Here is a 19,215-nt window from a genome sequence, read left to right on the forward strand (position 1 = left end):
TGGATATGCTGAGTACTGAACCTGAACCTGGGATATTAGGTATGCAAAAGTTGATGCTGTACCACTGAGCCATAGCCCAGCCACCTCAGTCAGAAGAGTCAGGAAACTGTATTAAGACAGTCAGATTGCCATAAAAAAGGTTGTTGGAATTTTTTAAAAAAACAAGAAAAAAAAGGTTTTAAAAGATTTAAAAAACCCTGAACAACTGATGTTAATGTTGCGATGACTGCTTAAAAATCCATTTTTTCTCTTATCCAAGGGGGGAAAAACATAAAGAAAGAAAAGAAAACCTAATGAAACATCAGTGGGGGATAAAAAGATAAAAGTAGACCTCTTGTAGACTGAAAGTTGATTAAAGTAAGAAAGTAGAGAGGGAAAATAAATGAGTAATTTTCACAGTGGGTGGGAGTTAATAGGGGATGCTCCAAGTATTAGTATATAGTACTATGCTGTTTCCCACCCACCCCTCAAATTGTTTGAAGTCATGTACAACTGTAAGTTAGTAATGGCTGCAAATGACAACAGTTTTTAGAGGACAGCAAATGTCAAGCTGACTATAAAGTGCTTCTTTCAAATTACCTATTTCTAAACAGTTGAATCCCATCTCTAAAGTCTTGAGCATTCCTCTTCTAATTTACAACCATTGAGGCTTTTTAAAGATATTGTTTAACTTTTTAGAGGATGTAATGTTTTTGATTGTTGTTGCTTTTTGTTTCGGTGATTTTATTATTTAAAACATGGTTAATCCTTTAATTTTTTCTTTATAAACTGCCTTAAGTAATTCAGTGGTGCAGTTCTATTCATGTGACTGTTTAGGATTGCACTATTCATGTGCTTTTAAATAAATGATAGAGGAGACTTGAGTCAGTTTGTGTCTTCAATATAGGGTGACCATAATGTCTGAAGGCCAGCCAGGGACACCTTGGGGGGGGGGGGGAAGGCAGGGGTGCGCGCGCCGCCGGAAACAGGAAGTGACGTCACTTCCGGTGACGTCGCTTCCGGTGATGTCATGCCACCACCGGAAACAGGAAGTGACATCACTTCCTGTGACATCATTCCCCCGCGCCACCAGCCGGAAACGGGAAGTGACATCACTTCCTGTGACATCACTTCCCCCAAATGACATCATTTCCCCCAAATGCCACTGCCGGAAACAGGAAGTGACTTCACAGCACTTCCTGTGACGTCCCCAAAAATCCCCCAAATATCACCGCCGGAAACAATTTTGTTCTCAAATCCTGTATATACTTCATCAGTATATGGGATAAGGCACTTTCTCAACTGTGCTGCATAATGCAGCCTATTTATTTTGTCCTGTTTACTCTGTTGGCTCTATCTGCGCCACCTTCATCACTTTCGGGGTGTGGATCCCCCAGTGGGGTGGTCTCCCGACTCCTTCCGCCGGCTGTTTCTGATAGCCCTGCGCCCCCTCTTTCATTTGATATGTGTCCCGTGCGGATGCCACCCTCCTGCCGGGAGATGCCGCAAAATGAGCCCCCTTGAGGCTTATGGCGGCAGGGCTCGGGGGAAGCGAGCTAGACTGCTGTTCTTTTGAGGGGTTATAGAGTGTTTCGAGCCCGTCCCTGTGGCATCGATCCCATCGTTGTGGGGCCCAGGGGGCCGGCACAGCGGCACGCTGAAGCAGCCTGTCGGTCACTTCCGGGTTCCTGTCCTGCATCTCGACCTGTGTTATTAGTGACAGGCTGCTTCGGCGTGCCGCTGCGCCGGCCCCCTGGGCCCCACAACGATGGGACCGATGCCACAGGGACGGGCTCGAAACACTCTATAACACCTCAAAAGAACAGCAGTCTAGCTCGCTTCCCCCGAGCCCTGCCGCCATAAGCCTCAAGGGGGCTCATTTTGCGGCATCTCCCGGCGGGAGGGTGGCATCCGCACGGGACACATATCAAATGAAAGAGGGGGCGCAGGGCTATCAGAAACAGCCGGCAGAGGGAGTCGCGAGACCACCCCACTGGGGGATCCACACCCCGGAAGTGATGACGGTGGCGCAGATAGAGCCAACAGAGCAAACAGGACAAAATAAATAGGCTGCATTATGCAGCACAGTTGAGAAAGTGCCTTATCCCATATACTGATGAAGTAAATACAGGATCTGAGAACAAAATTGCACCAGAAGACACAAACACAAAGCTCCCTTACACTGAATCAGTGCTTGGGTCCACCAAAGTCAGTATTGTCCACTCCAGTCACAAACACAAAGCTCCCTTACACTGAATCAGTGCTTGGGTCCACCAAAGTCAGTATTGTCCACTCCAGTCACAAACACAAAGCTCCCTTACACTGAATCAGTGTTTGGGTCCACCAAAGTCAGTATTGTCCACTCCAGTCACAAACACAAAGCTCCCTTACACTGAATCAGTGCTTGGGTCCACCAAAGTCAGTATTGTCACATAAGAACATAAGAGAAGCCCTGTTGGATCAGGCCAGTGACCCATCCAGTCCAACACTCTGCGTCACATAAGAACATAAGAGAAGCCCTGTTGGATCAGGCCAGTGGCCCATCCAGTCCAACACTCTGTGTCACATAAGAGAAGCCCTGTTGGATCAGGCCAATGGCCCCTCCAGCCCAACACTCTGCGTCACATAAGAGAAGCCATGTTGGATCAGGCCAATGGCCCATCCAGTCCAACACTCTGTGTCACATAAGAACATAAGAGAAGCCCTGTTGGATCAGGCCAATGGCCCCTCCAGCCCAACACTCTGCGTCACATAAGAGAAGCCATGTTGGATCAGGCCAATGGCCCATCCAGTCCAACACTCTGTGTCACATAAGAACATAAGAGAAGCCCTGTTGGATCAGGCCAGTGGCCCATTCAGTCAGGAAGGGAGGAGGGAGGGAGGGAGGGAGGGAGGGAAGGAAGGAAGGAAGGAAGGAAGGAAGGAAGGAAGGAAGGAAGGAAGGAAGGAAGGAAGGAAGGAAGGAAGGAAGGGAGGGAGGGAGGGAGGGAGGGAAGGAGGGAGGGAAGGAAGGAAGGAAGAGAGGGAGGGAGGGGAAGGGAAGGGAGGAAGGAAGGAAGGAAGAAGGAAGGAAGGAAGGAAGGAAGGAAGGAAGGAAGGAGGGAGGGAGGGAGGGAGGGAAGGGAAGGAAGGAAGGGAGGAGGGAGGGAGGGAAGGAGGGAAGGAAGAAAGGAAGGAAGGGAGGGAAGGAAGGAAGGAAGGAAGGAGGGAGGGAAGGAAGGAAGGAAGGGAGGAGGGAGGGAGGGAGGGAGGGAAGGAGGGAAGGAAGAAAGGAAGGGAGGGAGGGAAGGAAGGAAGGAAGGAAGGAAGGAAGGAAGGAAGGAAGGAAGGAAGGAAGGGAGGGTGGGAGGGAAGGAAGGAAGAAAGGAAGGAAGGAAGGGAGGGAGGGAGGGGAAGGGAAGGAAGGAAGGAAGGAAGGAAGGAAGGAAGGAAGGAAGGAAGGAAGGAAGGAAGGAAGGAAGGAAGGAAGGAGGGAGGGAAGGAAGGAAGGAAGGAGGGAGGGAGGGAGGGAGGAAGGGTAGACAAAGAAACAAAGAAAGCAAAGATAGTGGATGGAAGAAATGGAGAGAAAGGACAGGAATATTATGAGAGAAAGAGAGTGAGAGAGGGTGGGTGGGTGACATGGAAACAAAGCAAAAAGACAGGAGGACGGAGGGATGAACATCCACCCCTCTCCTCCTCCCCATGACTCCCACTTACCCACCATGAAGTTTCCAATGATGTGCTTGCAGCTGTCCATCCCCAAGGACAAGGCGAAGCAGGCTGGGGCCTGGGCGGAGAAGTGAAGCAGGCCCACGCAGGCCGCCTCTCTGCCCCTGCAGGGAGTGGTGGGGCGGGGCCTGCTCCTGCTCCTCCAGCGTTGCTGCTCAGGGTCCTAGAAGGACCCAGATTCGGGGCTTCTCTGCTCGCTGTGCTGCTTCTCCGAGATGGGCTCAGGCTGAGCCCATCTCGGAAAAGCAGCCACGGCGAGCGGAGCAGAGGCCGCCGCGCCGCGCGGAGGGAGGTAAGGAAGGAAGGAAGGAGGGAGGGAGGGAGGGAAGGAGGGAGGGAGGGAGGGGAGGGAGGGAAGGAAGGAAGGAAGGAAGGAAGGAAGGAAGGAAGGAGGGAGGGAAGGAGGGAGGGAAGGAAGGAAGGAAGGAAGGAAGGAAGGAAGGAAGGAAGGAAGGAAGGAAGGAAGGAAGGAAGGAAGGAAGGAAGGAGGGAGGGAGGGAGGGAGGGAGGGAAGGAGGGAAGGAAGGAAGGAGGGAGGGAAGGAAGGAGGGAAGGAAGAAAGGAAGAAAGGGAGGAGGGAGGGAGGGAAGGAAGGAAGAAAGGAAGGAGGGAGGGAGGAAGGAAGGAGGGAGGGAAGAAAGGAAGAAAGGGAGGAGGGAGGGAGGGAAGGAAGGAAGAAAGGAAGGAGGGAGGGAGGAAGGAAGGAGGGAGGGAAGGAAAGAAGGAAGGCCAGCCGCCCCCCCTCCGCCAGCCGCCCCCCCTCCGCTTTCGGCTTACCTTGATCCAGGGCGGTGGCGGCCTCTCCTCTGGGCTGCTGGCGGGGCTGGCGGCGGCTGCGGAGGCCGGGAAGGCGGTGGAGAGGCCGGCGCTGGTCTCTGGAGGGCCTCCAGGGACCAGCGCCGGCCTCTCCACGCTGCCTCCGCTGGTCTCTGGAGGCCTCCAGGGACCAGCGCCGTCCTCTCCGCTGCCGGCGCTGGCCTCTGGAGGCCTCCAGGGACCAGCGCTGGCCTCTCCGCTGCCGGCGCTGGCCTCTGGAGGCCTCCAGGGATCAGCGCCGGCCTCTCCACGGCCTCCGCTGGCCTCTGGAGGCCCTCCAGGGACCAGCGGCGGCCTCTCCGCGGCCTCCACCACCGCCGCCGGACCCTGCGCGCGGGCGGGGAAGGCGGGGAGTGAGGCAGCCAGCGTCCCTGTGCATGCGCACGCCGCCGTGCGCACGCGCAGGGACGCTGGCTGCCTCACTCCCCGCCTTCCCCGCCCGCGCGCGCGGCCCGCCGGCTCCCTGCTGGCTATACCGGGACTTTCTAATGGTCCCGGTATAGGCAGCCTGGGAGCCGGGAATTGGTGGCCAGAACTGGGAAAGTCCCGGGAGACCGGGACGGTCTGGCCACCCTACTTCAATATAACATAACATTCAGCCTGCCCATGAGATTAAATCCCCAAACAAGCATCATTACTTATATTTATTGTTTCTGACAGGGCTTTTTTTGTAGCAGGAACTCCTTTGCATTTTAGGCCCCACATCCCTGATGTAGCCAGTCCTCCTGGAGCTTACAGTAGGCTCTGTACTAAGAGTCCTGTAAGCTCTTGGAAGATTGGCTACATCAGGGGTGTGTGGCCTAATATGCAAAGAAATTCCTGTTGCAAAAAAAGCCCCTGTTTCTGATGAATTTCAGATGCAAAATGACTATGTTCAGCCATTGCAGTTTTATCCTGTTATACCGTGGGCAGTTGTGAATTTGTTGATACTCCCTAATTGTGTTGTATGGGTACTTTAACATGATCCGTTAAGAAAACAGCATTTGCTTCAGTCTCACTTTTCATTTGACTGGCTATTAATGGCCTAGCAGGGCCCAGACCCAGCCTTGCCTGTGTTCCAATAAAGTCCTGTTTTGTTTTGGTACTGGGTTTGGTGGACTTATTAATATCCATCAGCTTAAAAGGATCCATTTTGAACAAATCATAGTTTGTGTTGAACAAGCAAATGTACAAAATGTTTCTGCATTCTTGTTAACTGATTAGGGTTGCCAGGTTCCCTTACCTTTTTGGTGAGGGCCTGGGGGGGGGGGGATTCCAGGGGGTGGATGGGGACCTAATTACATTATGGGCCACTTCTGGTTTTACAGGAAATGGCTGGCAGCCATTTGAGTAGTCCCTAGGGGAAAGCAAAAAGGACCACTCAAATGGCTGCCAGCCATTTCATGGCCAATTTCACTTTCCCCCACCTGCTTCTAATCAGGGGGAGAGGATCAAAATTGATCACTGAAAAGGCGTGCAGTCAGTTTAGCCTAAACTAACTGCAAGCCTTCTCAGTGATCAGTATACCTGAAGACTTGAAATCATTTGAGTGGCCCTTTTTGCTTCCCTACTCAAATGGCTGCTCTGGATAGGCATTTGTGGGTTTTCAGACACTTGTGGTTCTAAAAATCCAGTTGGGGGATAGGAAAAACCTTAGTGGGAGTGGCATTTCCCCCCACCAGCCAGCTGTCTGGCAGTGGGGAAGCCCCCACTTGGACCAGGGTGGGCTGGGATCCCTATGCATGATGGTTCATTTGCAAGCTGTTCTACCCTGTTTCAGGCTGTTGGAAACAACTGTGATATCTGCCCCTTTCACATGTCTTCCTTTTTTGAAAAATGCTTGGTTTGTTGTAGAAGCAACTATGATGCTGCTAAAGTAACACAAGACAGAAACACTTATCTTTCAAGTGAGTGCACTCAGGAGCTTGCAAATTAGTATACTATTTCTACCAGCGAATATTAGCAGATTGTGTCCATACATAGTATAGGAAATTATCTTTGTTTAAAACACAAGTAAAAGTAGAGAAACTGAAAGAATGATTCAGGTTGGTAGCCATGTTGGTCTGAAATAACAGAACAAAGTTTCAATCCAGCGGAACCTTTAAGACCAACAAAAGTTTTATTCTGGATATAAGCTTTTGTGTGCATGCTTCAGGCCAACGCCATGCTGGGAATTATTAGGAAGGGAATTGAAAACAAATCAGCCAGTATCATAATGCCCCTGTATAAATCGATGGTGCGGTCTCATTTGGAGTACTGTGTGCAGTTCTGGTCGCCGCACCTCAAAAAGGATATTATAGCATTGGAGAAAGTCCAGAGAAGGGCAACTAGAATGATTAAAGGGCTGGAGCACTTTCCCTATGAAGAAAGGTTGAAACGCTTGGGACTCTTCAGCTTGGAGAAACGTCGACTGCGGGGTGACATGATAGAGGTTTACAAGATAATGCATGGGATGGAGAAAGTAGAGAAAGAAGTACTTTTCTCCCTTTCTCACAATACAAGAACTCGTGGGCATTCGATGAAATTGCTGAGCAGACAGGTTAAAACGGATAAAAGGAAGTACTTCTTCACCCAAAGGGTGATTAACATGTGGAATTCACTGCCACAGGAGGTGGTGGCGGCCACAAGTATAGCCACCTTCAAGAAGGGTTTAGATAAAAATATGGAGCACAGGTCCATCAGTGGCTATTAGCCACAGTGTATGTGTGTATATAAAATTTTTTGCCACTGTGTGACACAGAGTGTTGGACTTGATGGGCTGTTGGCCTGATCCAACATGACTTCTCTTATGTTCTTATGATACATTGAAACAGTTTTCTTCAAGCCTTAAGGCTTCAGGAATTGTTTCAGTGTATCTGGAGAAGTGTGCATGCACAGGAAAGCTTATACACAGAATAAAACTGTTGTTGGTCTTAAAGACTGAAAGAAGGTAATTATGGCTTGCTTACATCTATTCTTGGTATACTAGGGTGATTACAGAATGGCAGTTTGGGCCAACTCAGCGATGCCTCTGAAATTGACCCCAAAAAAACCTTCCGCACACAAACATCTGCCACCTGTCCTCATCCTGTCCTCACCCTGTCCTCCAGCTTCCGCAGTGTGACTCTAATCCAATCAAAATACCTTTATTGGCATAGAAATAAAAAGTACAGCATAGCAAATTTACATGGAGTTTCAGCTATAAAAACCAGCCAAACATCAAGAAGGGGAGCTAGTCTTTTGCTCCCTGATTGTTATGGCAGCCAAAAGGTACTTTGCAACTAGGCTTATGATATGGGAACATTGGTCAGATAGTAGGAAAAAAAATAACTTCGCTTCAGGTAATCCATAAAAATTAGACAGAATAGGTTTGATTATACAGTCCTGCACTTCCCCATAAAAATCACAATGAAGTAAGACCTGAGTGACCGTTTCAAGGTGCCTTCCATTACATGGGCAGACTCTATCCTGATAAGGGTTGTTGGCAAACCTCCCAGACAGTACCGCTGAGGGTAGAATATTGAGTCTTGCTAACATAAAAGAGCGGCATAACTGAGGTGAAGTAATCTAGGAAAGGTAGGCAGCAGGCCTACTAAATGCTAAAGGGAAAACAAGTTTTATGTCCAGAAGAACAAAGGGACTGTTTCTCAATATCTAAGATCCTCTGTTTCAGGTGGTACCAAAGTGGTAGCAAATTTTTGAGCCACACACCAGTCACCTCCTTGGTGTATGGAAGTGAAAGGGTGCAAGCAAGGTGTCTTGGCGGTGTGAAACTATCAAGCCACCACAAGTCTCATTTGACTTTTTAAAAATAAAACTGTTTAGTGAGCATAGCTACTGAAAATGTATGGGGAAGCTGAGTGACGGGAATGGTGCGCAACAGCTGCCTGAACATGCCCATGTCACCCCATGGATGGTATGGGGACAGCTTGCGGGGGAGTGTGTGGAGGTTTCAGGATGGCTTTTTTTGAGCCATCCCAATTTGGGACGCCTCCCATGCACCCCAAAATGTCCATCTGTTATCAGCCCCATAGTAGCTAAGAGAATAAGCTTCCTCTGCCAAAATGGGATGAAGAAAGCACAAACTCTCAGACTGTAATCTCTAATATGGAGATAATAGTTGCCAACCTTATGGAACTAGTGTTAGTACCAGATGATATCTTTATATACTGATAGCTGAAAATGCTATTGAAATGATATTCAATGCTATCATTTTACACACTTCTGCTAACAAAAAAACTGAACCAAGTTTTACCAGTCCCCCCGCTATTTAAGACCCAACCCAACTTTGACCCCCACAGTGTTCCACCAAACTCAGGGTATGGTTTTGATGGCCATAGAATTTTGCAATAGCAGAAGGCATGAAATTGGTCTCTCCAAGGTGATTCCAGTTACACATTATTATTATCACCCCAATAGTGAAGTTTTTTTTTAAAAAAAAATCCAAACCCATACCCAATGTAGTTTACAAGCAGAAGATGAACCTCTGCTCCTAAAGAGCTACTGCTTACATATTTAATAATTTATTTACTTCACATTTTTACTCTGGGTTTCTCCCCAGTGAAGATCCAAAAGTGGCTTACTTTGTTGTCCTCTCCTCCATGTTAGCCTCAGAATGATCCTATGAGGTAAGTTAGACTGAGTGTGTGTTACTGACCTAAGGTCTACAAGCTTCCATGAAAGTGTGGGTCTCGCCTCACCTGACTCTCCCAAATCATAGTCTACCACTCTAACCACTGCATAATGGTGGCATATAAAATCAGCACAGGGGTCCTCAAGGAAGATATTCGACAAGGAGGTCATACACTTCTGTTCAGCTTAGAGTATGACCTGAAACTGGTGAGTACGCCAGTATTTTATAATCAATTCTATTAAAAGGTTTGGTTATCTAATGCTATGCTTGTGATGATTAATCTCCAAGAATACTATGAATACATAAAATTTAAAGCAAATGCAGTAATGTCACAAAATCCTTGAGTAGTTTGTCCTTGCAGTCTCAAGCAGGGTGGTAGGGTGATATGGCTGGGGGGGAGGGGAATAACACACTTATAAGCATACTTTTGGTGAAAACAGGACCACAGCTTATTTATTAGCAGACAGAAGTAGGAGCAGGGGTGCAGCATAGGGACGAATCTAAGCATCGGGCGACCCATCTGTCACACGATGAACCCACTACCAGGCCCACCTGCCAGGAAAACCAAGGAGTGGCAAGACATTGGGGACACAGAAGGGCACCAGCCTCTGCTTGGCCCCTCCTACCACCTGGTGGTGCGAGCCAGCCTGCAACCCCTGCCTGGGCATGCGGCTGAGAGGCTCTACCCCTAAGACCTCTTATGGAGACCCCCAAAATGGAAGAGGCAGGCATGCAGGCACAGCCTCCTCCCCCAAAGGATCTGTCCCAATGCCCAAACTGCCCAACCGTAAGCTGTGACAAAACAAGCAGAAAACAAAGCTACATAACAACTAGAATAAAAACTTTGACAATAAACCCAGGAAAAACAAGAAACTAAACAGACTCAAAACCTACAGGGTGGGTGGTTGGGCAAGCAAGTGAGTGGAGGCAAAAAGGCCACGCTTGCATCTTTAGCAAGCTTAAATAGTTCCCACGCTTTACTTCAAACCAATCCCAGCACTTTCCGTGGCAGCTGTGGATTGGTCTGGACTGGCTGGGCTCCCCACCTCCCTGGCTGTGGCACAAAAGCCACCTACAGATTCCCTCCACCCATCGCCCACCCCCAGGAGCCACAAAGGACAGCAAAGGTGAGTGCTCCAGCTGTGCTTTTGCAAGTTAAAACAAATGCACACAATAGGATGACAAATTATACACTGACTTGGAATGGAAAGCTGCAGAGAATGATATCCTTTAACAGTTACAGCATTTGGGACAGAAATATTTTGAATCCTCAATTATATTCCTCTTCAGTGTTATCATTTCAAAGAATATTTTTTTCCTTTATGTAGTTATTTCAAGTCAAGTGAAAGTTTCTAAAATGTAAAGTAATATCTCCTTTTGGAAATACAACCGTTCACCAGTATAAGGTGGGAGTGAAGAACATTCACAAATCTATTCACAATATGTAATGCAATTTCTTCTAGGGTTGCTTGGCAACCCTTTGAAGGATAAAAAATGTCACACGTTACTGTTCAGCAGAACTGAGATGTATACATAATTATCAAAACTATTTCAAGGAAACATCTGGTTGGCTTCTGGGCTGTTGGACTGCCCAGTGGCCTCTGGCCTTCATTTTGCAGAGAATTAGAAGGCAGTTCATATACAAATTGAAGTATTTATTTTTCATTTTAATTAAAACATTTCTATGCTACTTCCACCTGACTCAGATCCCCAAGGCAGTTTTTTGACCATTTAAGCAAACTGTACAACCACCTGCATGGGGGAAAAAATTCAAGAGGCAGCCACAAAGTTAAGCTATTCAAAAACTGAACTTTCCTTGTTCACAATGCACATTTGTTCCTTAGTTGAAGACATTATGGGGTCACACAGATGATCTGTTCACAAGCAAATTTTGCATTGTTCTAAGTTGTGTGTGTGTGTGTACAGTGGCAACTTTCAGCATGGCAGCTAGCTTGGTCATTTCAGTTGGCTTGCTGATCTTAAAGGGGCAACAGGATCACTATAAGCGAGTCACGAACCATTAGACTGCATGTGCTCTTTTTGCACCTATGCAGTTGGTGGCATTTAACAGCCAGTGTATTCATTATTCATCATGCAACATGAAAACTGTGCAAGAATGTATAAGTAGCACAGGGGCTTCAAACATGCAGCCTGGAGCCAAATCAGCCCCCCAGAGGGCTCTCCTATCAGGCCCCTGAGCAACTGGCTGTCATCTGCTTCCTTCTCCCTATCTCTTGCTTCCTTCTGCATAACAGATTGCTTTGCAAGGCTTGCTCAATCACACAGAAGGTAAAGACCAAAATATCTATTTTCTCCATTGGGCTGAGGCTCCTCCCTTGAGGAGGAAGGGGGGAAAGCAGAGCTTGTTTTTCCATGCTCTCTCAATCACACAGCAGAGCTACTTAGCCAAGCCTCTCTCCCTTTTATTGGCTGAGGCTCCTCCCTTCCCCCATCCCCTGGGGAAGGAGGAAAAGCTCCACAGCTTTCTGCTCAGTTCCCTGGATCCGATGGGAGAAATACAAAGAAAGCACATTTAAGACCAATAAGTGCTAAGATTTTAAGCATGTTTTATGGTTTTTAAAAATATATATTTAATTGTGTTTGTTTGTGTCCTTTATAAAGTTTATATCTTTGCTAAAAAGATAAAGGTAGTCCCCTGTGCAAGCACCAGTTGTTTCCAACTCTGGGGTGACGTCGCATCATGACGTTTTTGTGGCAGACTTTTTCAATTTTAAAAAGTTTTATTAGTTTTAGAAAAAATAGGGGTAGGGGATAGAGGGAGTAGAGAGCACAATACATATTAACCTTATTCTGCATGAAGATACTTTCAAAGAGTACAAGCCTACATCTGCAATACTATCTTTACATAAATTGTCCCATATTATTATCTCTAAGCTAAACATCATCAACATTTTAATATTTTATATTATAAATCTTTTGGTTAAGATATCTATTGGTTTTGACACTTCCAGTAAAGGCAATTTTGTATTATAAAATACAGGAAAAAAGGAGAAATAAGTTCACACCAGAGAATCTTAAAAGTCTTGAGTATTTAACCAGGCATAGAATTTCATCAAGTATTTTCTTGCTTCTTCCTTAGATCTCCCAGCCAACAGCTGAGATAGAAAGTCCAGCTCTGCTGTTTCCAGAGTTTTTCCCACCAAGTCCATTTTCGTGGGAATGCGGCAGACTTTTTACAGGGTGGTTTGCCATCGCCTTCCCCAGTCATCTACACTTTCCTCTTCAGCAAGCTGAGTAGTCATTTTACCAACCTCGGAAAGATGGAAGGCTGAGTCAACCTGGAGCCAGCTTCTGCAGCTTTACCACTCTGCTTTGCTACCTACTCTTAAATAGATATACACATGGCCTGGCCTGACTAGGCCCAGCTCAACATGGTCCAGCCCAACCCAACATGGCTCGGTCCAACAAGGTCTCGTTTATGTCAGATTCGGCCTTCATTACAAAAGAGTTCAACACCTCTGAGTAGAACATGTTTGCAATACAATGGCCATGTTGGAATGCTTAAAAAAAAATGTGAGCATTTGAGGCTGGGTGCTACAAACAATTGGTGGTTGAATTAGTGATTTGAATAAAGGGATGATCATTCCATTATGAATATAAATTGAAAATCAGTTTCAGAAAATTCTCTGTTACTACTGAAGTTTCAAAGGTCCTCTCTCTCAATTTTACTGGACATGTAGATTGGCAAGATGGAAATTGTTCTGATCGTCCACCACATAGATAAGAGGGGACAGTGTGGCAAGCATCTGCAGGTGATGGGGACAAATAGCACACATAGTTGGCCAAAGCTTCAGCTTCATGCATATTGGGTGATGGAAGGCAGGTATCAGGGCTAAAATGGTCTGCTTCACCTCCCTCCACAAAGGTAAGCATTAGCAATGTGTACTCATCTTCCTTTGCATGACTTGTATTTTCAATTCAGCTTATGTTTCCACTGCTCCATTTAAGTTCTTCACAGTTTGTTCCTACTTTCTGAGATAATTCATTGTTCTTGCCCTAGTTGTATGTGATGAGTTTTTACCACTAAGGTTTTCCACTATTTGAACCCCATCATTTAATTTAATTCCATTGTGCTCATTTTTATTTTTAAGCTTTGCTCAGTTGCTTGCATTCTGATTCCAGTTGAATGCAACTAATTTGTCTTCCCTTTCAGGTTAGCCTAACTACTTTAGAGTAAGATAGAGCTTGTAAGATGTGAAATGGCAAAGAGATGCATTATTCATTAGCAATGAACTTGGATGGAAAAAGGAAAATAAGCATTGCGAACAGAACGATTAATGACAAATGTTTCTAGTGGCATGAATAATGAGGGAAGTGGAGGAAGGGGGGAGTACACAAGCTAGAAATGATATAAAATTTACTACATTTCTTGAAAAACAATCTTAAATACACTTCTAAACAAGACGATAAGTATGACATTTCAAATTATTTTGATTTATAGTTATTTTTCCTTAATAGAAAATAGTCGTGGAATATCAAGGCAAAATAAAATACAAATGATATGCAAAATGCAGACAAAGAGTATGAAGATAAAAATCCATGCCAAATTTCAAAACAAAGCAAAACATCACCAAAACGCCTGTAAGTAATGGAAAGTCATTAAATGGAACGTTAATGGCAAAAGAATTCTATTTCTTTCCCATGGAAGATGTCATGATGAAGACCTTCAAGCTGCAGCAATTGCACAAATCATAGGACATGCTCAAAACAGCCAAAGAGTTTGGTGTAGTAAGCCAGTTTGGTGTAGTGGTTAAGTGTGCGGACTCTTATCTGGGAAACCAGGTTTGATCCCCCACTCCTCCACTTGAAGCTGCTGGAATGGCTTTGGGTCAACCATAGCTCTCACAGTGTTTGTCCTTGAAAAAGGCAGCTTCTGTGAGAGCTCTCTCAGCCCCACCCACCTCACAGGCTGTCTGTTGTGGGGGAAGAAGATAAAGGAGATTGTGAGCCTCTCTGAGATTCAGATTTGAGGGCGGGATATAAATCCAATATCATCATCAACTCTGAGAAAAGGTATCCCTGTGTAATGGCCAGATCAGCAGGCTTTGGCTGTGGTGGCTGACCCACCCCTAGGGGTTGGAGAGGTGTATTCTAAATTAGACAGATTACATAATGGGGGGAGGAGAGATGGAAACAAGAGCTGATGGGATTAATAGCAGTATGTGAAATTTATTAACCTGCTGAATATGGCAGATGGACTGATGTTTGGGTAAATGCAAAGCAAGAAGATGTGGTGTGTGGAGCAGCTGATCATCACGAGCATCTTCTCCTTAATGACAGAGTTTGATGTTTCAAAATAGCTTGGGACTCTTTGCAGCACCATATACAGAGTTTGAAATGGAGACATTAGGCATAGGAAACCTATGATCTAACAACATGCTATGCGTTTCTCTGGTGTTTCTGGCCTACCTTAAATAATCCCACTTCTGTTTGTCATAACAGTATTTACCCACAGCAATCTATAGGGAAGCTGACAGAAATATGAATGATAGTTGTGTGTTATCTTGTTTCTCTCTGTCTCTCTTTTTGTCTCCACAGAGCATTATTTTCTAACAGAACCTTAACCCTTGTTCGGGAGAAGCCATGGCTTTTCTTTGAAGGGGCAGCTGTCCACTGCTATATGAGCTGCAGTGGCATTTGGGTGACCTGGCTGGAGTGGCTGTGCTTCCTTCACTGTGTGTTGGCCTGCCATAAGAGTGTGTGTGCAATGAAGTATTAAAAACAACAAAACAGGTCCTAGGACAGATCCTTGAGGCACTCCACTTGTCACTCCTCTCCAAAAGGATGAGGAACCATTCACAAGCACTCTTTGAATGCAATCTGTCAACCAGTTACAGATCCACCTAACAGGATCCAAACCATATTTTACCAACAATAGTAGTTAAATGGCTTCTACTGGGCACAACATAGTCCAGTCCACTGAGAATAATGCTGTGTTTCCTGAATGTCCTCATTTACTATGTTCTGCAAGTGGGAGAGTGGTGTGGTGATGTCAAAGAGGCAGGTACTGGTAGGCTGCTTCTATATATGGGCATTTCCAGTGTGCTGCTCTGAAATTGGTGGGTGTCAGCAGAATTACTGTGGGTTCCAGTGCACTTTTTATGCTCTCAGTTCACTGGAGTTGGTTGTTTCTCACTGGGAGAGCCATAAGATACTGAGTAGCTGCACTGCAGAAACACTAGTGTGGCTTTAAGATTACTCTGTAAGAAGCTTATATATCAACTTAAATAATTTCAAAAAAAGTTCAATAGGACTTCAGAAGATTTAATATTTGATTATGTACATTTTATTTATTTGTTTAAAGATTTCTATCTCACCCCTTGCCTGCAACACAGGGCTCAGGGTGGCTTACAACATTTTAAAAATGTAACAAAACAATGAGCTTCATCATTAAAAGAGTTAAACAGTCAAAATCCTGACATTCTCCTGGTACTTATGAAATGTTCAAAAGAGAAAACTTTTGATGAATCAGTAACAGCTGAAAACAAGGATTAACCAATTGTCTGCCAGAACAATTCCATCTTGCATGCTCTGTAGAACCTTAGCAGGTCCCATAGGGTGTGTCTCCTCTGATAAAACATTCCACCAGGACGAGACTATGATGGAAAAATCCCTCACCCCAATGGAAGCAAGAGAGAATTCCCAAGGACCAGAGCTGTCAAAAAAACTGTGCAAAGATGAATGTAAGTAGTGGGGCAGGATTGTTTACATTCATTATGGGGAACCCCCATGCTTTCATTCATCATTGCACAATTTTTGTAAGAGGCAGTCCTTCAGGTATGCTAGTTCCAGACCATTTATAGCTTTAAAGGTTATAATCAGCATCTTGAACCTAATATGGAAACAAATTTGCAACCAGGGCAGTTGCCTCAAAATTAGCTGTATATGAGCAGAACAAGATGAGCTGGTCAACAGCCTGGCAGACACGTTCTGGATCAACTGAAGTTTCCAAAGTATCCCCAAGGGCAACCCTAGACCACATAGCAGTAATCCAGTCTGGAAGTGACTATGGCTTGGATCATTGTGGCAAGATCAGGCCAGGCCAAATAGAGGACCAACTGACAGACTGGGAAAAATGCTGACCTCACCACTGTGAACATGTGTTTCCAACAGAATGGCAGAATCAAGCCACACACCCCCTGGCTCTTTACTGAGTCTACTGGATTTAATGGGACTCTATCAATAACTGGTAATTGCAATCCTACCAGAGACCCAACCTTCCTCATTCACATGATCTCCATATCTGATGGATTCAACTTCAGTCTGCTTTCCCTCAACCAACCACTGCATCCAGACATTTACTCAAGGCCTAGAGGGCTGCATCTGGCTGCTTATCCCACAGGATAAAGAGTTGAGTGTTGTCAGCATATTGATAGCAACTAGCACCAAGTCTGCTGGAGGGTGCCTAGATAAATATATAAAACATCAGGAACAGAATCCTTGCAAAACATGACAATCTAATGTATACACGGAAGTGACCTGGTCCCCAATAGCTACCCTCAGAGAGCATCCCTGGAGCAATGTTGATGAACAAAATGTTGTTGAACACGTTGATGAACAAAAGTTATTGAGGAAGACTCAGCATGGGTTCTGTAAGGGAAGATCTTGCCTCACTAACCTGTTAAGAGTTCTTTGAGGGGGTGAACAAACATGTGGACAAAGGGGACCCAATAGATATCATTTACCTTGACTTCCAGAAAACTTTTGATAAAGTTCCTCATCAAAGGCTCCTTTGTAAGCTCAAGAGTCATGGAGTAAAAGGACAAGTCCTCTTGTGGATCAAAAACTGGCTAATTAATAGAAAACAGAGAGTGAATATAAATGGGCAATTTTCGCAGTGGAAGATGGTAAGCAGTGGGGTGCCTCAGGGCTCAGTACTGGGTCCCATGCTTTTTAACTTGTTCATTAATGATTTGGAGTTGAGAGTAAGCAGTGAAGTTGCTAAGTTTGCAGATGACACTAAATTGTTCAGGGTGATGAGAACCAGAGAGGATTGTGAGGCACTCCAAAGGGATCTGTTGAGGCTGGGTGAACATGGGCATCAACGTGGCAGATGAGGGCCACGTTTGAGGGCCTCAACGTGTTTAAGGGTGTCAACATGGCAGATGAGGTTCAAAGTAATGCACATTGGGGCCAAGAATCCCAGCTATAAATACAAGTTGGTGGGGTGTGAACTGGCAGAGACTGACCAAGAGAGAGATCTTGGGGTTGTGGTAAATAACTCATTGAAAATGTCAAGACAGCGTGCAATTGCAATAAAAAAAGGCCAACACCATGATGGGAATTATTAGGAAGGGAATTGAAAACAAATCAGCCAGTATCATAATGCCCTTGTATAAATTGGTGGTATGGTCTCATTTGGAATACTGTGTACAATTCTGGTCACCACACCTCAAAAAAAATATTATAGCATTGGAAAAAGTCCAGAAAAGGGCAACTAGAATGATTAAAGGGCTGGAAAACTTTCCCTGTAAATAAAGGTTAAAACGCTTGGGGCTCTTTAGCTTGGAGACACGTCAACTGCGGGGTGACATTATAGAGGTTTACAAGATTATGCATGGGATGGAGAAAGTATAGAAAGCAGTACTTTTCTCCCTTTCTCACAATACAAGAACTCATGGGCATTCAATGAAATTGCTGAGCAGTCAGGTTAGAACAGATAAAAGGAAGTAATTCTTCACCCAAAGGGTGATTAACATGTGGAATTCATTGTCACAGGAGGTGGTGGCAGTTACAAGCCTAGCCAGCTTCAAGAGGGGATTGGATAAACATATGAAGCATTGGTCCATCAGTGGCTATTAGCCACAGCATATTGTTGGAACTCTCTGTCTGGGGCAGTGATGCTCTGTATTCTTGGAGCTTGGGGGGAGGGCAAAGTAGAAGGGCTTCTAGCCCCACTTGTGAACCTTCTGATGGCACTTTTTTTTTTTTTTTGGCCACTGTGTGGCACAGAGTATTGGACTGGATGGGCCATTGGCCTGATCCAACATGACTTCTCTTATAAGGATACACAGGCCTCAGATTCAGCAGGAGCTCACAGGAGGGCAGTTCCTGAATCTTTTTGAGGGTTCCCCCTCTTCCTCCCCACCTACCTTGCCCACTGAATAGTAAGTGCAGCTGCATAACAATCCCTAGTTTAGGAGAGCATGCAGCCAGCCAGCCCCAAGGAGCTTTCCCATGCCCTCAGCAGCCATTAACCCCTAGAGAAGCCGCACCACCCTTTCTCCACTTTTTATGACTGGGGGGGGGGGCAGAATCTAGGGAGGGGCAGAGGGGGCACTTGTCCTTGGTGCTGCCAGAGGGGGGGGGGCGCCAAATTGGGTATGATGTCTATTCTATTCTATGGGCCCATAAGATAGAATGCGCCCACAAAGGGACATCATTTTTTAATTTTGCCCCTCTCAAAAAACTTGTAGATCTGGTCCTGGGGAGGGTGGCCCAGGAGAGCCCCAAGTGAGCGAGGCCTGCTTGGGCTGGCTGAATCTCTCACTCACCCAGGGCTTTCTTTTCTTGCATCAGGTTGCTTTTGGTTGAGGGGGGGGCATTTGCTAATGAGTTATGCTAATGAGCTCCACATCTATTTTTCTACAAAACAATCCCTGAGGATACAGAAATAAGCACATATGAACATATGAAGCTGCCTTATACTGAATCAGACCCTCAGTCCATCAAAGTTAGTATTGCCTGCTCAGACTAGCAGCGGCTCTCCAGGGTCTCAAGCTGAGGTTTTTCACACCTGGACCCTTTTTAGTTGGAGATATCGGGGATTGAACCTGAGACCTTCTGCTTAACAAGCAGATGCTCTACCACTGAGCCACAGTCCCTCTTATCTCCCAAACGAATCCACATTTCTGTTCCATAGCTCTCTTGGTACACCCACAAAGAGCCTGAGAAATCTAATGATTTCTACAGAACACATTCTGTGTATGTGGAACAACCTATTGCCAACTACTACTCACTGTCTCCCATCACCAGGTCAGATTACACCTGGGGGAAAGTTCTTTCTTTCCTTCAACACAGCTCACATCATAACAGAAATTGTATAAACCAACGCCATGCTGGGAATTATTAGGAAGGGAATTGAAAACAAATCAGGT

The 19,215-nt window shown here is 45.8% G+C and overlaps 1 non-coding gene across 1 annotated transcript; it reads right to left on the minus strand.

Annotated features, from left to right (window-relative positions):
* Positions 1–18,870: 18,870 nt before the first annotated feature.
* Positions 18,871–18,952, minus strand: TRNAN-GUU (transfer RNA asparagine (anticodon GUU)). Its single transcript has one exon. It is a non-coding gene; the product is annotated as a tRNA-Asn (tRNA).
* Positions 18,953–19,215: the final 263 nt, after the last annotated feature.

The sequence above is a fragment of the Heteronotia binoei genome, chromosome 1 (genome assembly GCF_032191835.1).
Source record: "Heteronotia binoei isolate CCM8104 ecotype False Entrance Well chromosome 1, APGP_CSIRO_Hbin_v1, whole genome shotgun sequence".
Taxonomy (NCBI): Eukaryota; Metazoa; Chordata; class Lepidosauria; order Squamata; family Gekkonidae; genus Heteronotia; species Heteronotia binoei.